At 43.0% G+C, this 14,874-nt stretch overlaps 1 protein-coding gene and 1 non-coding gene across 6 annotated transcripts in view; both read right to left on the reverse strand.

Moving 5' to 3' along the window:
* Positions 1–14,874, reverse strand: part of LOC126106762 (glycogen synthase kinase-3 beta) — a 323,063-nt gene that overhangs the window by 113,989 nt on the left and 194,200 nt on the right. The window lies entirely within an intron of this gene.
* Trnat-ugu (transfer RNA threonine (anticodon UGU)) lies at positions 5,150–5,224 on the reverse strand. The gene has a single exon. It is a non-coding gene; the product is annotated as a tRNA-Thr (tRNA).

Genomic DNA, 14,874 nt, shown 5'->3' on the forward strand with positions numbered 1-14,874 from the left:
CGAGCACTGTTCTGGTGAATGAGTGCCCCAACCTCGAGCAACTGAGGTCGAGTTTTGCGCATTTTTCTCCGTAGTTTTTTCATGAAGTTACGATAATACACCGCTGCGACACTTATTCCATACAGGACTGTCATGATAATTACTTTGTGATCTTAAGCAAAAAGTTATTATTTGCTTGAGCTTCAATTGAATGCATCGAAATATTTTTGGACGTGGAGAATCTGAAGCTCTCCATTCATTGGACTAAGATTTCAACTTTGGTTCAAAGTCTCTAATCCACGTTTCATCATTAGCAATTAGAATTTTTGAGCAAGGTCGCTATGTGAAGGCGTTTCTGTTTCTCTTCAGCAGTCAAACACGGTGGGATCCATCTCGCAGAAATTTTTATTTTCTTCAAATCATTTGTCGGAACACCAAGTACTGATGTTGGGAATGTCCTCTGGCTTCAGAGTTTCTCCCAAGTCGCACTGCAGTCTCCAAGAGCACCTGCCACAAGCTTCGTACTTCGTTCAACTGTTTACGTTTTCAGCCTTCCTGGTCTATGTTCATACGACCACAACGAAAACGTGACGCTGTACTATGGTCTACTGTAAACACACCACAAACCTCAGTTAACCCATTGTGGATGTCTGTCGGATTTTTGCTGGGTGAACTTTCGATCTTTATGTACGACCTCTGGTCTTCAACAGTCACGGTACCAGAGACCCCTGCAGGCTCCATTTCTACTCGTCGCCAATTTGGTGTTAAAGAGTACACAGCGAAGAAATAAATGCACGCGCTTCTTTTCCAAGCTCCCAACCACATCTGACGTAATTTTCACTGTTGTTGCATCAAAGAATGGACAGTAAGAGAGTCCGGTGAATTATTTATGAAATGTCTCTCGTAAGAACGAACAATCTTACTGGACGTTTGAACGGCGCCGTGTGTCAGCAGGCTGACTTTGTAGCCGCGGCGGTCCTGCAGGTGGCCGGGCTCCCACGTCCAGGCCGCCTCTCTGGCGACAGACTCGCCTGCGCCGGCGCACCGATCGATGGGTCGACCTCGGCGCCACACGGACGCCGTCGCTGCATTTCTGCTCGCACTGCTAGCCTGGCTGCCATCCCGACCCAGTGACGTCACGTACCAGTGCTTCGTGTCCCGGACGACGCAGATTTAAGTCTCTATGGGGCGGACGGTACATCAGTTTCACCTTCTCCTTCTCCATTCACGAATGGCGCGGGGGAAGAACAGGTGCTCTGAACATCCCACAAAGCTGATTAGTGAAGGCAAATAAGGCATTTACGACCAAAAAACTAGCAGGGTGGCAGTCAGCAAATTAGACGTCTCAAGGTCACACCAAAGCCCTGCCATGTATGGCGGTTACCGCTGAAACTACTTGTTTCCGGTTAAAACATTTTTTTACGCCAGTTTAACCTGACTTAAATCCGCTCAAAATAACCGGATTCGAATTTACCGATTTCCGGGTTGTTATTCCTATTATTTCTGTAACGAACGTAGAAGTCAAACAAAGATTGAAAAAATTAGGTTCCCTAGGTTTCGAGATACATAGAATCAAAATATTAAATTAGCAATAAAAGAAAGCTTAGTCCGTCCACTGTTCGCCGCTTTTCTCGAAAAAATGGTATGTCGCTGAATATTACAAGAAAATCACCAGTGTTATTAACCTACTGATTTTAACTGTTTGAAACTCTACTCAGAAATCGTAATCGGGGACCATACCACTATCAGGATAAACACTGAGGATCGAGAATTCAGTTTTACGTGTTAATTTGTTCGTTTTCTAGAGCTACAAGCATATAAAGGCATATAATGTGGACACACACAGCAGATCAGCTACCTTCTGTTTTTGTGTACTATGATCAATTTTTTAAATTTAGTATAGTTATCATAAATTCCTTCCTCTTACTATTTCATAGAAATAGCAGAAAACCTATAATCTTTTAAAGCGAATGAAGCATTGCAATTCGTTGTTACATCACCTCGCAAAAATATTTCCGAGCTAGGGTTAATGCCATTCTGCGTACAGACCAGGTGGGGACAAGTCTTGCACACTGCACGGCACACGGCAACAGGGACGTTATTGTCTCACCAATGCTGTTCCGAGTCTTGTGCCAGTGGTTCCCAACCTGGGGTAATTACCCCCTGAGGGGTAAAATGTAATTTTCTGTGGGGTAAAAAACGAAAGGAATCGATTGGGTTTTGGTTACGAAAATAAACCATCTTTAAAAGCTTACTGTTATCGTTCATCTTCGTCACACAGGCCACCTATTACACTCTTACTTTATATTTTGCACCACGCGTCTATGAGAGCAAAACTGGGACACATACATCACATACGCTTAAATATTTAATGAAATTGACTTCTCCGAGTTGTTGCTGGTTCCCATAGTAGATAGAAATTGGTTCATTACTCATTTTGCAACAATAAACTAACTAATGGACAGGACAACGCAACAGTAAGTATATAATGGCTATTACAAAAGGTAGGTCATAGACTAATAATAATATCTGTAATTATTATTATTATTACTATTATTGCCAGTGTTACGGCTCAAAGCACTGACAGCCTGAAGTCTTACAATTTCTGCCAGTTCAGAAGTATGCAGCCCAGCAATCAAGTGATTTACAAGCAGGAGACAATGTACACAATTTTAATTTGATTTTAGATAGGGGTGCAGGATGTGGGTGAACAAGTGCCGCTAGGGAGAGAAGTGGTGCAGAGACAGCATGTTCTGTAACAAGTGTCCATCCTTAATGTGGCTAGTTAGCATTCCCGCCCCACAATGCGAAAGCGCATCCGGTACTAAGGTTACATAGAAGCCGAGAGGCAACGTTGCAATACGAGCTGAACTGCAATTGGATGGGTTATGGTGTTCGAGATGTAGTGCTACTCAGCGGTGTTCAAAATCAGGAGTGATAAGGCAAGAAGTGAGGATAGGAACATGTGGAAAACATTAGCAAGAAGAAGGGACAGCATGACAGGCTGTGTGTTAACATATCAAAGAGCAAGGAAGCTGTAGGAGAAGACCAGATATTGCAATACATCCAACAAGTAACGGATTATGTTGGATGAAATTGCTGTTCTGGATGAGCCGTATCAAACCTGGCAGAAGACTTTTGATCCAAGGAAAACCCCCATTAGATGCTGATTTTTCTCGAGCTGCCATTTCGCGAGACATACGTAAGAGATATGTTGCCTGACTCTTCTTGGAACGTACTCTCTCGAAGTTTCAGGAGCAAACCTCTTCATGAACTACGCTTCTCTTGCAGCATCTGCTACTGGTTGACAAGAGTCTAGCGCTAAGTAAGCGAACCTGTGACGACAGGCGTCGCTCTTCGTTAGGTCTCCTCTCTCTTTAACTAAACCTACTTGAATAGGACTGATTAACAATATTCAAAAACAGACTGAACCTCTTCTTTAGTGGAAGAAATTAATTTTCTCAAGATTCTTCCAACGGATTTCAGCCAGCCATATGCTTTTCCGACTATCTGTTTCATATGGCCCTTCCACTTCAGGTCGTTTAGATAGGTACTTCTACTGTAGTTACCGTTCCAGTTATTTGTTTGCAGCAGTGTATTTCTTCGCGTGTCCGTCATCTGAGAAAGTGCAACAGAAGCTTACGGAAGCGCTTGGACCAGTACACTGTAGACAAGCAACTTTGGCCAAATCCTATGACAACGAGACAACTCGAGGGAACTGAACGTCGTGACGAGGTATTTTGTGCATCTTAGATCACAGTACATCCGTCTTAGTCAATTCAACATTTCTCTGGCTCCTTGTAATCTACATTTCTTCCACAGTAGCGCTAATCTTTGATTCCGTTAGTCATCGCCCAGGCAACATAAGCATAAAGATTCCATTGACACCATTAGCTTCCCAGTTTGACAAAATCCGAAAGCTACCGCCACTACTACGAAGCACAACAGCTTTTTCTCACTCGTGTATTTTGTGGTGCACACAGAAGGGCTTCGCGAATGGTCACAGGTGTGCTTCATTCACGGGAGGGCGGTAAGGTGAAGCTGAGAACCCTGAATTGGCAGACGCTTGAAGACAGACGTCAATTATGCCGCGGCAACCTACTTACACAGTTTCGAGAACCAATATTAACCATTTCACTACCGTTGGGACGTATGTGTCCTACGACAGGTTATCAGGAAACCAGCAGGAATTTGATTCATAGCAAGAACATGTATCAATGTCCCACTTGTGAAGTGAATTCTTATACTTACTGATTCCACCTGCAGGTTGGTTGAGCTATCATCAAATTTCGCAGGTAACCCTCTGCTCGCTAGAACTAGTTCGCGTCTGCAGATAGGCAATCCAATGAACAGGGTTGCAATGCGAGCTACTGTCACGCCTTCCCAGACAATTCGTACGTCTGAACTGAACGCACTTACTGACGTTAGCCTCGCCGCATCTGTAATTTGAGTTAACACTTTCGAGACGGGCCTCAGTCCACGCAGTTCGGGCAGTTGGACGTCTGCTTTTAAGACTTTTCCAACGCTAATACCATTGTAACCATAAACCAAATAAATTCGTGTGATGTGTCATTTGAGTAAATGAAACATGCTTTATCTGTCTTCGTAAAGTGTGGATGATGAGGTAGTAAAATTAGGAGATTAACGAATGCTTTTAATAAACCCTGTTTTTATTCCGAGAAGAATTTAGCTGAATATATGTTTTGAAGCAGCTCTGCGTCGCATGGGCTCAACAACAAGTCCTTGGAAGCCCCCTGCATAAATACTGCGCCATACTGCCGCCACATCCACCGAGCGAGGTAGCACAGTGGTTACCATACTGGATTCTCATTCGGAAGGACGATCCTTCAAACCCGCGTCCATCCTGATTTAGATTTTCCGTGATTTCATTAAATCGCTCCGGACAAATGCCGCGAAGATTCCTTTAAAAGGACACCACCGACTTCCTTCCTCATCCTTCCCTAATTCGATGTGACTGGTAACGTCGCTGTTCGGCCCCCTTCCCCCAAATCAACCAACCTCTACAGCCGTGTGAAAGTGTTTGAAGATCGTATCTGTTTTTTCGGACATCGGTGACCATGCAGCTCTCTAGAATGGAATGATAATTAAATCAAGACCCTAAGCTGTCGACATGTGTTGATATACATCAACGGGGACAGTTGAAAATGTGTGCCCCGACCGGGACTCTAACCCGGGAACTCCTGCTTACATGGCAGACGCTCTATCCAGCTGAGCTACCGAGGGCAAAGAGGATTTATCCCTTGCGCGCTCCCCGTGGAGACCCACATTCCCAGATTAATGTTCACACACTACATTCGTAGTGCCCCTGCCAACTACACTCATTACTCGCGGCAGACAATCTTACCGAGTCCCGTAAGAGTTCGGGAAATGCGTGTGCATCCAGCACAGAAGGAGGTCAATGGCCGGTTAGCCTTAACTACATGAAGATGGTACGAGTCCCGGTTGGGGCACACATTTTCAACTGTCGCCGTTGATGAATATCAACGCCTGTAGACAAAAAAATGGTTCAAATGGCTCTGAGCACTATGGGACTTAACTGCTGTGGTCCTCAGTTCCCCTAGAACTTAGAACTACTTAAACCTAACTAACCTAAGGACATCACAAACATCCATGCCCGAGACAGGATTCGAACCTGCGACCGTAGCAGTCGGGCGGTTCCGGACTGTAGCGCCTAGAACCGCTCGGCCACTCCGGCCGGCGCAAGCCGATAGCTTAGGATCTTGATTTAATTATCATGCGAAAGTGTTGCCAGTGCAGGATTTTGTGCACCAACTGATATCTCGATTACGCCCCATGAGTGTTCAACAGGATTCATGTCGGGCGATCTGGATGCCCAAATAGTAGGCTCGAAATGTCCAGAATGTTCTTCAAATCAGTTGCGACCCGGTGGCGTGGCATTGTTGTTTGGGAACATGAAGTCCGTGAATGGCTGCAAATGGTCTCTAAGTAGACGAACGTAACCATCTGCAGACAATAATGGGTTCAGTTGGACAAGAAGACCCCCACTCCATATAAACACATCCCGCATCATTTCGGAGCCACCACCAGCTTGCACAGTGCCTTTTTGACGGCTTGGTTCTGTAGCTTTGTGATATCAGCACCACACACTAACCATACCATCAGCTCTTACCAACTGTAATCGGGACTCATCTGACCAGGCCACCGTTTTCCTTTCGTCTACGGTCGAAGCGATATGGTCACGAGCACAGGAGAAGAGCAGCAAGCGATGTTGTCCTGTTAGTAAAGGAACTCGCGTCGATCGTCTGTTGCATAGCCCATTACAGCCGAATTTCGCCGCACTGTCCCAAGCAACACGTTCGTCGTACTTCCCACTGTGATTTATGTGGTTATTTCATGGGGTGTTGCTTTTTTGTTAGCACAGAGAACTCGACGCAAATGCCGCTGCTCTGGGTAGTGAAGTGGGAGGCCGTCGACCATTGTGTTGTTCGTGGTTAGAGGTAATGCCTGAAATGTGGTATTTTCGGCACACTCTTGACACCGTTGATCTCTGAATATTTTATTCCCTAACGATTTCCAAAATATGTCCCATGCGTCTAGCTCCTACTACAATTCCGCATTCAAAGTCTTAAGTCTCGCCGTGCGGCGATAATTACGTCGTAAACTTTCCCACATGAATCACCTGAGAACAATTGACAACTCTGCCGATGCACTGCCCTTTCATACCTATGTATGAGATATTACCGCCATCCGTTGATGTGCATATCGCCATTCCAGGACTTTTGTCACTTCAGTGTAAATGTAATAAATTCATGTGTCGTGTCATCTGAAACAATGAAACCAATATTTTTAGTATTCGTAGAAGACGGATTAGAAACTAGTAAAATGAGTAGGTACATAAACTGTTTTACTAATCTACGTTTTTATTCCGAAAGAAAAAGGGGTAGAATTCTGTCCACATGTTGTATGTTTTATACCACTCAGACGTACAATGAGCCACGTTACTATCTGGACACCACTAGGGCGTTTCGTTTCGGGACTTTTTTCCCTTCTGACTTACTGGTATGGACTCAACGCAGAGTAGCAACATACAAGGTGTATTCAAAAATTCCGAGGCACTCCTAATTTTTCGCCTATGGTGTGTGGGAGCGAAACGCAGTTGGCATCCCTGTACACGCCTGTGTTTAATGTGTACCTGCCGGAAGTTTCATTGTTGTATTGAGTTGAACGTTGTGTCACACAGTTTGCGAATTTCGAGATGGCACAGTTAGGGAGCAACGCGGCTGCATTGAATTTTGCGAGAAGCTTCAAAAAACCTTTACCGACACACAATAAATGATGCAGGAATCCAACGGTGAAGAGTGCTTAAGCCGTACTCGGTGTTACGATTGGTACACACGGTTTCAAAATGGCCAGATGGAAGTTAAATACTGATCCTCCTTCAGGAACGTCAACGAACTTCTGCGTGTCAATCGAAAACTGACTGTCCGAGAGACTGCGGAAGAATGTAATATTTCAGTTGGAGCAGGTCATGAAATCTTGACACAGCATCTTGGAATGCATCGTGTTGCCGCCAAGTTCGTCCCACGGCTCATGAGTCAAGGCCAGAAAGACCTTCGCCTCGCAATATGTGAAGAGTTTTTGGATCGTGCAAATGAGAACGAGATGTTCCTTACGAGAATCATAATTGTTGATGAGATGTGGGTCTACAGTTGATGATGTTGAGATGAAGGTTAAATTTTCATAATGGGTTGGGAAAGGTTCTTCGAGACAAAAAAAAGCTCGCCAAGTCAAATGTTAAAGCCATTCCGTTAGTTTTCTTTGATTTTGTATAATTAGCTCATCATGAATTCGTGCCACGGAGACAAACGCTTAATCGATGGTACCATCGGGACGTGTTGCGACGCCTGCGAGAAAATTTGAGGGGGAAACGGCCTGAAATGTGGCGAGACAATTCATGGCTCTTGTATCACGATAAACCACCCGCACATTAATCCGTGTTGGTGCGTGAATATTGCACAAAAAACGAAATCACTGTGCTGCTTCATCCTCCGTACTCTCCACACCTAGCCCCTGCGGACTTTTTTTTTTTTATTTCCAAAGTTCAAACTCCCCTTCAAAGGACAAAGGTTTGCAAACACGGACGAAATAAAAGAAAATTAGCGGATTCAGCAAGGGGCATACCAAGACTGCTTGCAGAAGCGGAAACTGCTTTGGGAGCCATGTATCAATTGTGGCGGACAGTATTTCGAAGGAGACCATGCACAATGAGAGTGAGTGGGAGAGAGAGAGAGAGAGAGAGAGAGAGAGAGAGAGAGAATTCCTAAGTAAACAAACTGCTGAGGTCATCGGTCCCTAGGCTTACACAGTACTTAAAACTAACTTATGCTAAGGCCAACACACACACACACACACACACGAGGGAAGACTCGAATCTACGACGGAATGATGCACAAAAAGTAAATGGTAAACAAGGAGCTGTATTCGAGTACGGGTGCGTCAGAATTCTAACACTACGCTGCCGGACAATGTAGAGACCCTGCCGTGTGCTGGCTACGTGGTTACCGATAGAATGATGGAAGTGCAACGGCACCTACGCATTGCACGAGCAAGACTACGGCGCCGCCGCCTCACTAACTGCCGCTGCACGAGTCCTACTCCAGTCCGGAGTAAACCTGCTAAAAACTTTGACAGATGCTTTATTCACTGTTGTGCGTCCCCTTTTCTGTATGTCTTATAATTTTGGGGCAGCCGTCATCTGAAGTCCAAGATATACATATGAATACTCCGGTATGTCACACCCTTCCCTGCGTTGGAAAACGAAGTGGCATGAAATACTGTTTTTCATACGACTATGGAGTTAATTAAAATAAACATACATTAGCTACTACGACTGGCAAGAACTGCAGTTAAAGAGTAGAATGAAAAATATATTCTTCATCCGCTAGATATCGTTCTTGCAGTGACGGCACAAACACGATCCTGAGAGCGCGCGTCTTCTTGCGGCGCTCTATACAAGATTGGAACGGATAGCGAAAACCTAACATGTGGTACAACGCTAACTATCGTCTGCTGTGTGTTTCACATCTGCTTGTGGAGTATGTATGAAGATGAAGGATAACAAATTTTGAAGAGGAGCCACTTACTGAATGAGTGGGACCACATATAGGAATGAACAAATGGCATCAGCTCAGAGATTCAATTTGTTGCAACCTTATCTACAACACTTGATACATACTGTCCGCAATGAAAGGGGGAAAAAAAAGCGCTGATAACGTGTATCTGACCCAAATCTCTCTCTTCCGTGCAGTCTGTAAGGATAATGGTGTTAATAACTGAACGAAACTATAAGAGCTGTGTATTGAATTCTACGTTGAGATATTCGTAGTTAAGAGTGCAGGTGTGCAGGTTGAAGTAACGGAACGAACAGAGCACATTATGTTTCACCGAGCATCTGCCGCCGAACACCGAACGCTGGCTCGAGTGCAAATATAGACCTGGCTGCATACATCTCAAATGTTCCTATAAAAAGGAAGATCGTACCCTTGTTACGATACACTATCTGATCGAAAGTATTCAGACAGCGGAACTGATCACTAGATGTCACGTGGGGGCGAACCCCGTCAGAAGGTTGTGTTGTCAGTGGTGACTTCACAGTTTCCAGACACCATTTGTCTTTTATAAAGTGATGTATTACGATAGAGAAAAGAGCCTGTGACCACTGAAGACAGTGCCTCAGGTTACCATAAAGACGTAACAACAAGCACGTGTCGTGTTAACATATGAAAAAAAACACCTAATGGAGGTTGAAACCTTCGAAACGCGTTAGGGATATAAATAAGCAGTAACAGGTCACAGTATACTTGTTTCTTTCGAGAATTGTAAGTTGTAAGCTGATGTGTTGCTAGATCGCTCTCACTGGAACCAAACATCTTTTACTAACCTTCGCGTTTTCTACTAGGTTCTGATACTCCCTAGTTAGTTCAAATGTATGTGAATTCCTAAGGGACGAAACTGCTGAGGTCATCGGTCGCTAGACTTTTAAACTAACTTATGCAAAGAACAAAACACGCACGCGCGCCCGAGGGAGGACTCTGACCTCCGGCGGGAGGGACCGCGCAATCCGTGACATGGCGCCTCAAACCACAGGTCCTTGTTAGTTAAATCTGTAATATACAATATTCGATATTGCTAAAATATAAGTGCGCTCTTTGTGAGGAGTGCGTTTGTTCGGTTGGCTTGATCAACTAAGAATGGCCTTAGCGTTTTAGTATAAAGTGAGACTGACGGAATAATCTTTATATTACGTGTGTAACTATTATAAATTTGTACGTGCACTATTTGTAATGCAACTTTCATCATCCGATGGCGTTACTGACCGGGAACGATACTTTCCTTTCTGGCTTCCGTGTTCATGGATAATAAAGTTTATACTGATGTACACTACAGACGGAACAACACGACTATCGTATAGACAAAGGAGGAAATATGCGTTTTAACAGCTCTGACGTAGGAATTTTACGCCCGTCCATTTCGTAAACGGTGTGATTTGAGAGCCAGACACAACCGACATCCGCCGCTGGAGACGTTGCGATCGCTTATACCACGCTGAGCAACGTGTACCGTACGCCCTAGTGGCATCGTTTCTGAGCGCTCATCAGCACGTTGAATTCGGCACGCTCAACGGTGACGTTCGAAAGCACAGTCAGTGTGCTGACGGTTTAACAGTTGTCCGAGTCTGAAAATTTGAACCCGTATAAGAATATGGATACGGGATTGGCAAATTAGAGAGACCTGTTACCTGATGTTTCAAAACAGGTCGTACATCTTATAACTTTCATTTTTCACCTTTTTGCAGTTTTCTTTCTTTGGTTTTATCTAACACATTTAAAAAGAATAATACTTTTCAAAATAATAATTTAAGGTTGAAATATAAATAAAATTTTGTTGTTCAGACGGGAAGGAAACGCACAGGGACGGGGTCTGCACTGCTGCTATCGTACATTCCTCCGCTACTACGCATTACCGCATGCCTTATCAGCGGAACAGCGGCTGCCTCTCTCGAACCGGTCACGGGCTATCAATTACTTATCTGATACGCCTACCACCCGCAGCCAACTGGCTCTATGTGAGTGTAGCGCGATGAGCTGCCAGAAGATACGCCGTGAGGGAAACGCTCACCGAAGCCGCTGATGTCTGATCATTCAAATATCTATCTTGCTACAACCGTTCGTAGAATTACGACGTACTTACGGCGAACTTACACAGCGGAACCAGTAACAGAAAAGATAGCCAGCAATCAGAACGATCGCTTAGCACGTAGAAAAAAGTGCTTTCTTCTTTTCATCCCAGAAAGTCAATGAGTCGTTAACCAGATACAATTTGAACTAAGTTTGAAACACGTTATATGTGATTTCCTGCATATGCTTTTATAGTTTTGTTCCGTTCTGAGTAACTGTTGATACACCGTCAAATGCGGAGTTATAATGAACTAAGCACAATGCTGTTAACAAACGGAACAACAAAAAGTATGAATTAGGAAAACTAATGTCAAGTTAGAGAATCAACAAATGACAAGCTCATGCCACTGACAGTGAATACATAAAGCCGACCCGAACCCTAATATCAGCAGCTTATGGGCTATGTGGCACAAACAAAGAACAACTTTTGGTCAATGTTTATTCATCTCTGTATTGGTTTAGAAATAAAATGTGTGGGGACGAAAATAGGGGTTATCATAATCATATAATTCACTTAAGGACAGTGACAGCTCAAACGCAATACTTAAGTAAACTCTACTTTAAGAATTAATTTTATAGAACTTTTACTGGAATAGTGTAAGCTCTTTTTCAAATTTCAAGTTCGGCAGTAAATTATGTGTTTTTCGACTTGGGTCTCTTTTCTCGCCAGTATGCGATATGGCGTGACAGGCACTTTATACGGGAATATTTCGACTGTAACATTTTTCTTCAGTTAAGTACATTTTTATATGAACGTAATACTGCTTCTTATATATTTTCTCGAAACTGTCCAGAACTAAGAGTGATTCCGTCATGTCATTTTGCAACAGACACTGTCACTCTTACGGAAATGTAGTTGCAAATGAGAGAATACAACTGTTACCATATTTCTACTGTCGACTACGTTAGTCGGAAGAGAACTTTGGCTGTGAAACGCGATGAATGAAAGTAGCGAAAGTAAACTGACGACCCACGCAAGCAAAGTCGTATCATTGTGAGTGTTCGAGGGACCTGTAAGATATACACTTTGAAAGATCTTTATTGCATATGTAAAATGCTACTAGTCGTATGGAGTACTTTCTGGTCGAAGTCTCGAAGCAGAAAAAGTCCAACGTAAACAAAAGAGGAAAAGTATTGCAACAGGCGAAATGGCTACTCTGTGTGTCAGAGCAACACGAATACAATGGAAACAAAAATTTGCCATCACCTGTAACAAGGCTGCTCAGTCTTGCACATTAAAAAGACCACCAGAACGGCTGTGAAGGGATATTATTGTGGAAAAAAACCAACGTTTTTTTAAAATCTCTTACTGAAGAGACCATTCTATACACACTGTATTGTTAGGTAAACAGGTTAGAACGTCCGTTACTTACTAATAATAAATAATTTCTTGCGATTTCGTGGTCTGGTGCAAGTCCATCAATTAGACGCAACTTTGGCGTCGTGAGTGCCACTAACCTACCCCCGTTATCCAGCGGTGGAAAGGGGACCCACACTTGGAAGTGTCATCCAAACTACGTGTAGTTTCTGCACATCCCCACACAACTGAGAGGTCGAATTCTACGTTAAAAAACAGCCTAAAAATCCGTAGTCCGACACGGGATTCGATCAAGAACCCCGTGACAACGACAATAATAATTTAATCAGTTTATTCCTAATGTTTCGAGAAAGACTGGGCTGTTTTCGTACGCATCACAAAAGGAAAGAACTGCAACCAGCCACATGTTTTGACCAATGCTTATTCTGCTCTGACTGGTTTCGGAACTGAGCCCATCGCCAGACTAGCGAGGATTTCTTGCTCAAATTTCACATTATTTTGGTCTACAGAAAAGATTTTTTTCTTTATGGATTACAGCATGTGTGTTTCAATCAATTATATGTTAAACTATTGGTCAAGAAGTGTGGCTTCTTGTAATTTTTCCCTTTAGCGATATCTATAAAATATAACATTTAATGGTATCAATGTTTTACCTGACCGGGCTTCAAGAAAATCATTCGCTTTATCTGTGTAATACAGTTTTCGAAATTTGTTTGGAGATTGCAAGACACTACAACTGCATTTCAGGAGAAGAAGCTTAAGTCTATGGCTACCCGCCCTGAAAAAAATTATAAATACTCACAAGTAGCTTTCACTTTATGATACTGTAGTTGCATTATTAAGGGTCGGATGGGAAACTGTTAAACAATTTGGTCTTTGTGTTTAAAATTTGGTGTTTGTTCTGAATTTTGTCAAACAACATTACTTGAGAACTGTGGTGATACAGAATATCATATACAATATTTATAACGTACAACAGCAAACAATCAAAATTCGGTTTTGGTTTACTTTATCAAAGAAGTTCCATTACCGCTTTCGATTTTATACGTTCATACTCAGACGGCTTGCATTATTTTACGAGAACACATGGTACATTGATTTGAAGGTGAAATGCCTCCGTGAGCCGCATTGTTTCAACGCCTTTCTCCAACGCGTAACTAAGTTAAACCAAGGTAATTTGTGTTGTTGCCCAACGAACGTTCATAAGAATGACCCACACCAAGTATGTGAAAACATGAATGTTATATTCGTTGGATAGGTCGCTTCGGTTCGCGGTTAATGGACGAAACAAGAATGTCATCAGTTCCTGCGGCAAGAGGTCGATCATCTGGAGTTAACGTCGTCCACCAGACATTTGCTCTTATTATGAAAGTAGGTAGGTCATTGAAAGCAATACTGATGATAAAAATGAGAAAAAATTTACGGTGAAGTGTATGGGTCGGGCCGGTACGTAGGTCAGAGCAGACGAGAGTATTATTCGTTGGCGAAAGACGATGAAGCTGTATGTTCCAGCTGGTCTTATCACGCCAACTCACCTCCTGACCAATGTATAATGTCTATTGATAAAAGTGCGATAACCGTCCACGCAAAAAGTATGAAATAAATTCGAGACCAGTAATGGAGCATTTCCAAGAAAGTAAACCAAACCCAAATTTAGGCTGCTTGCTGCTGTACGTAATCAGCGTTTTGTTGTTTTTAGTTGTTCAGCCGAACGACTAAACTAGAAAAGTTCCTTAGAATGTGTACAAAGTGTTTCTTAAAACATGGACGCAAGGTAGAAGAAATCCTCAAACAGCTGTGGCAGCATTATAAACATTTATTAATCACAATGAAAAAATGTGTATGCAGAGAATTTAGATATTTAAAATGCTTGTGAGATGAGGTCATTTAGCTAACGTAGCTTCACACATGTTTCGTCACGACGATTGTTAAAAATGAAGTTTTCTGAAGCACATTCAGTCTGAGTATGTAACACAGCCCCAAGTATCCGATTAAAACACACGATCTGCAGCTTCCCATATATTCAGGATTTTTTAATATAAAAAAAATTTCCATGAATGTAATTTTGGGTATGTCCCTCCCTCCTTAACACGGCCAGAATTAGGTTCGCCCAGATCTTCCTCTCAATTTCAGTTCTCTCCTAGCTAACGACGGTAACTGTAAGACAACGCCTATAAGAAGAAAAAGAAGCGTACAGTGTGTGAATAGCACATCATGTAAGTATTAAGGGCTAATATTAAAAGGCGATATGAAATGGGACGATCGCGTAAAATCAGTATTAGAGGGGGTGAATCGAAGACTTAGATTTGTTGAAGACGTCCTGGGAAAGTCTGGCGCATTAATAAAGGAAATCACATG

The sequence above is a fragment of the Schistocerca cancellata genome, chromosome 10 (assembly GCF_023864275.1).
Source record: "Schistocerca cancellata isolate TAMUIC-IGC-003103 chromosome 10, iqSchCanc2.1, whole genome shotgun sequence".
NCBI lineage: Eukaryota > Metazoa > Arthropoda > Insecta > Orthoptera > Acrididae > Schistocerca > Schistocerca cancellata.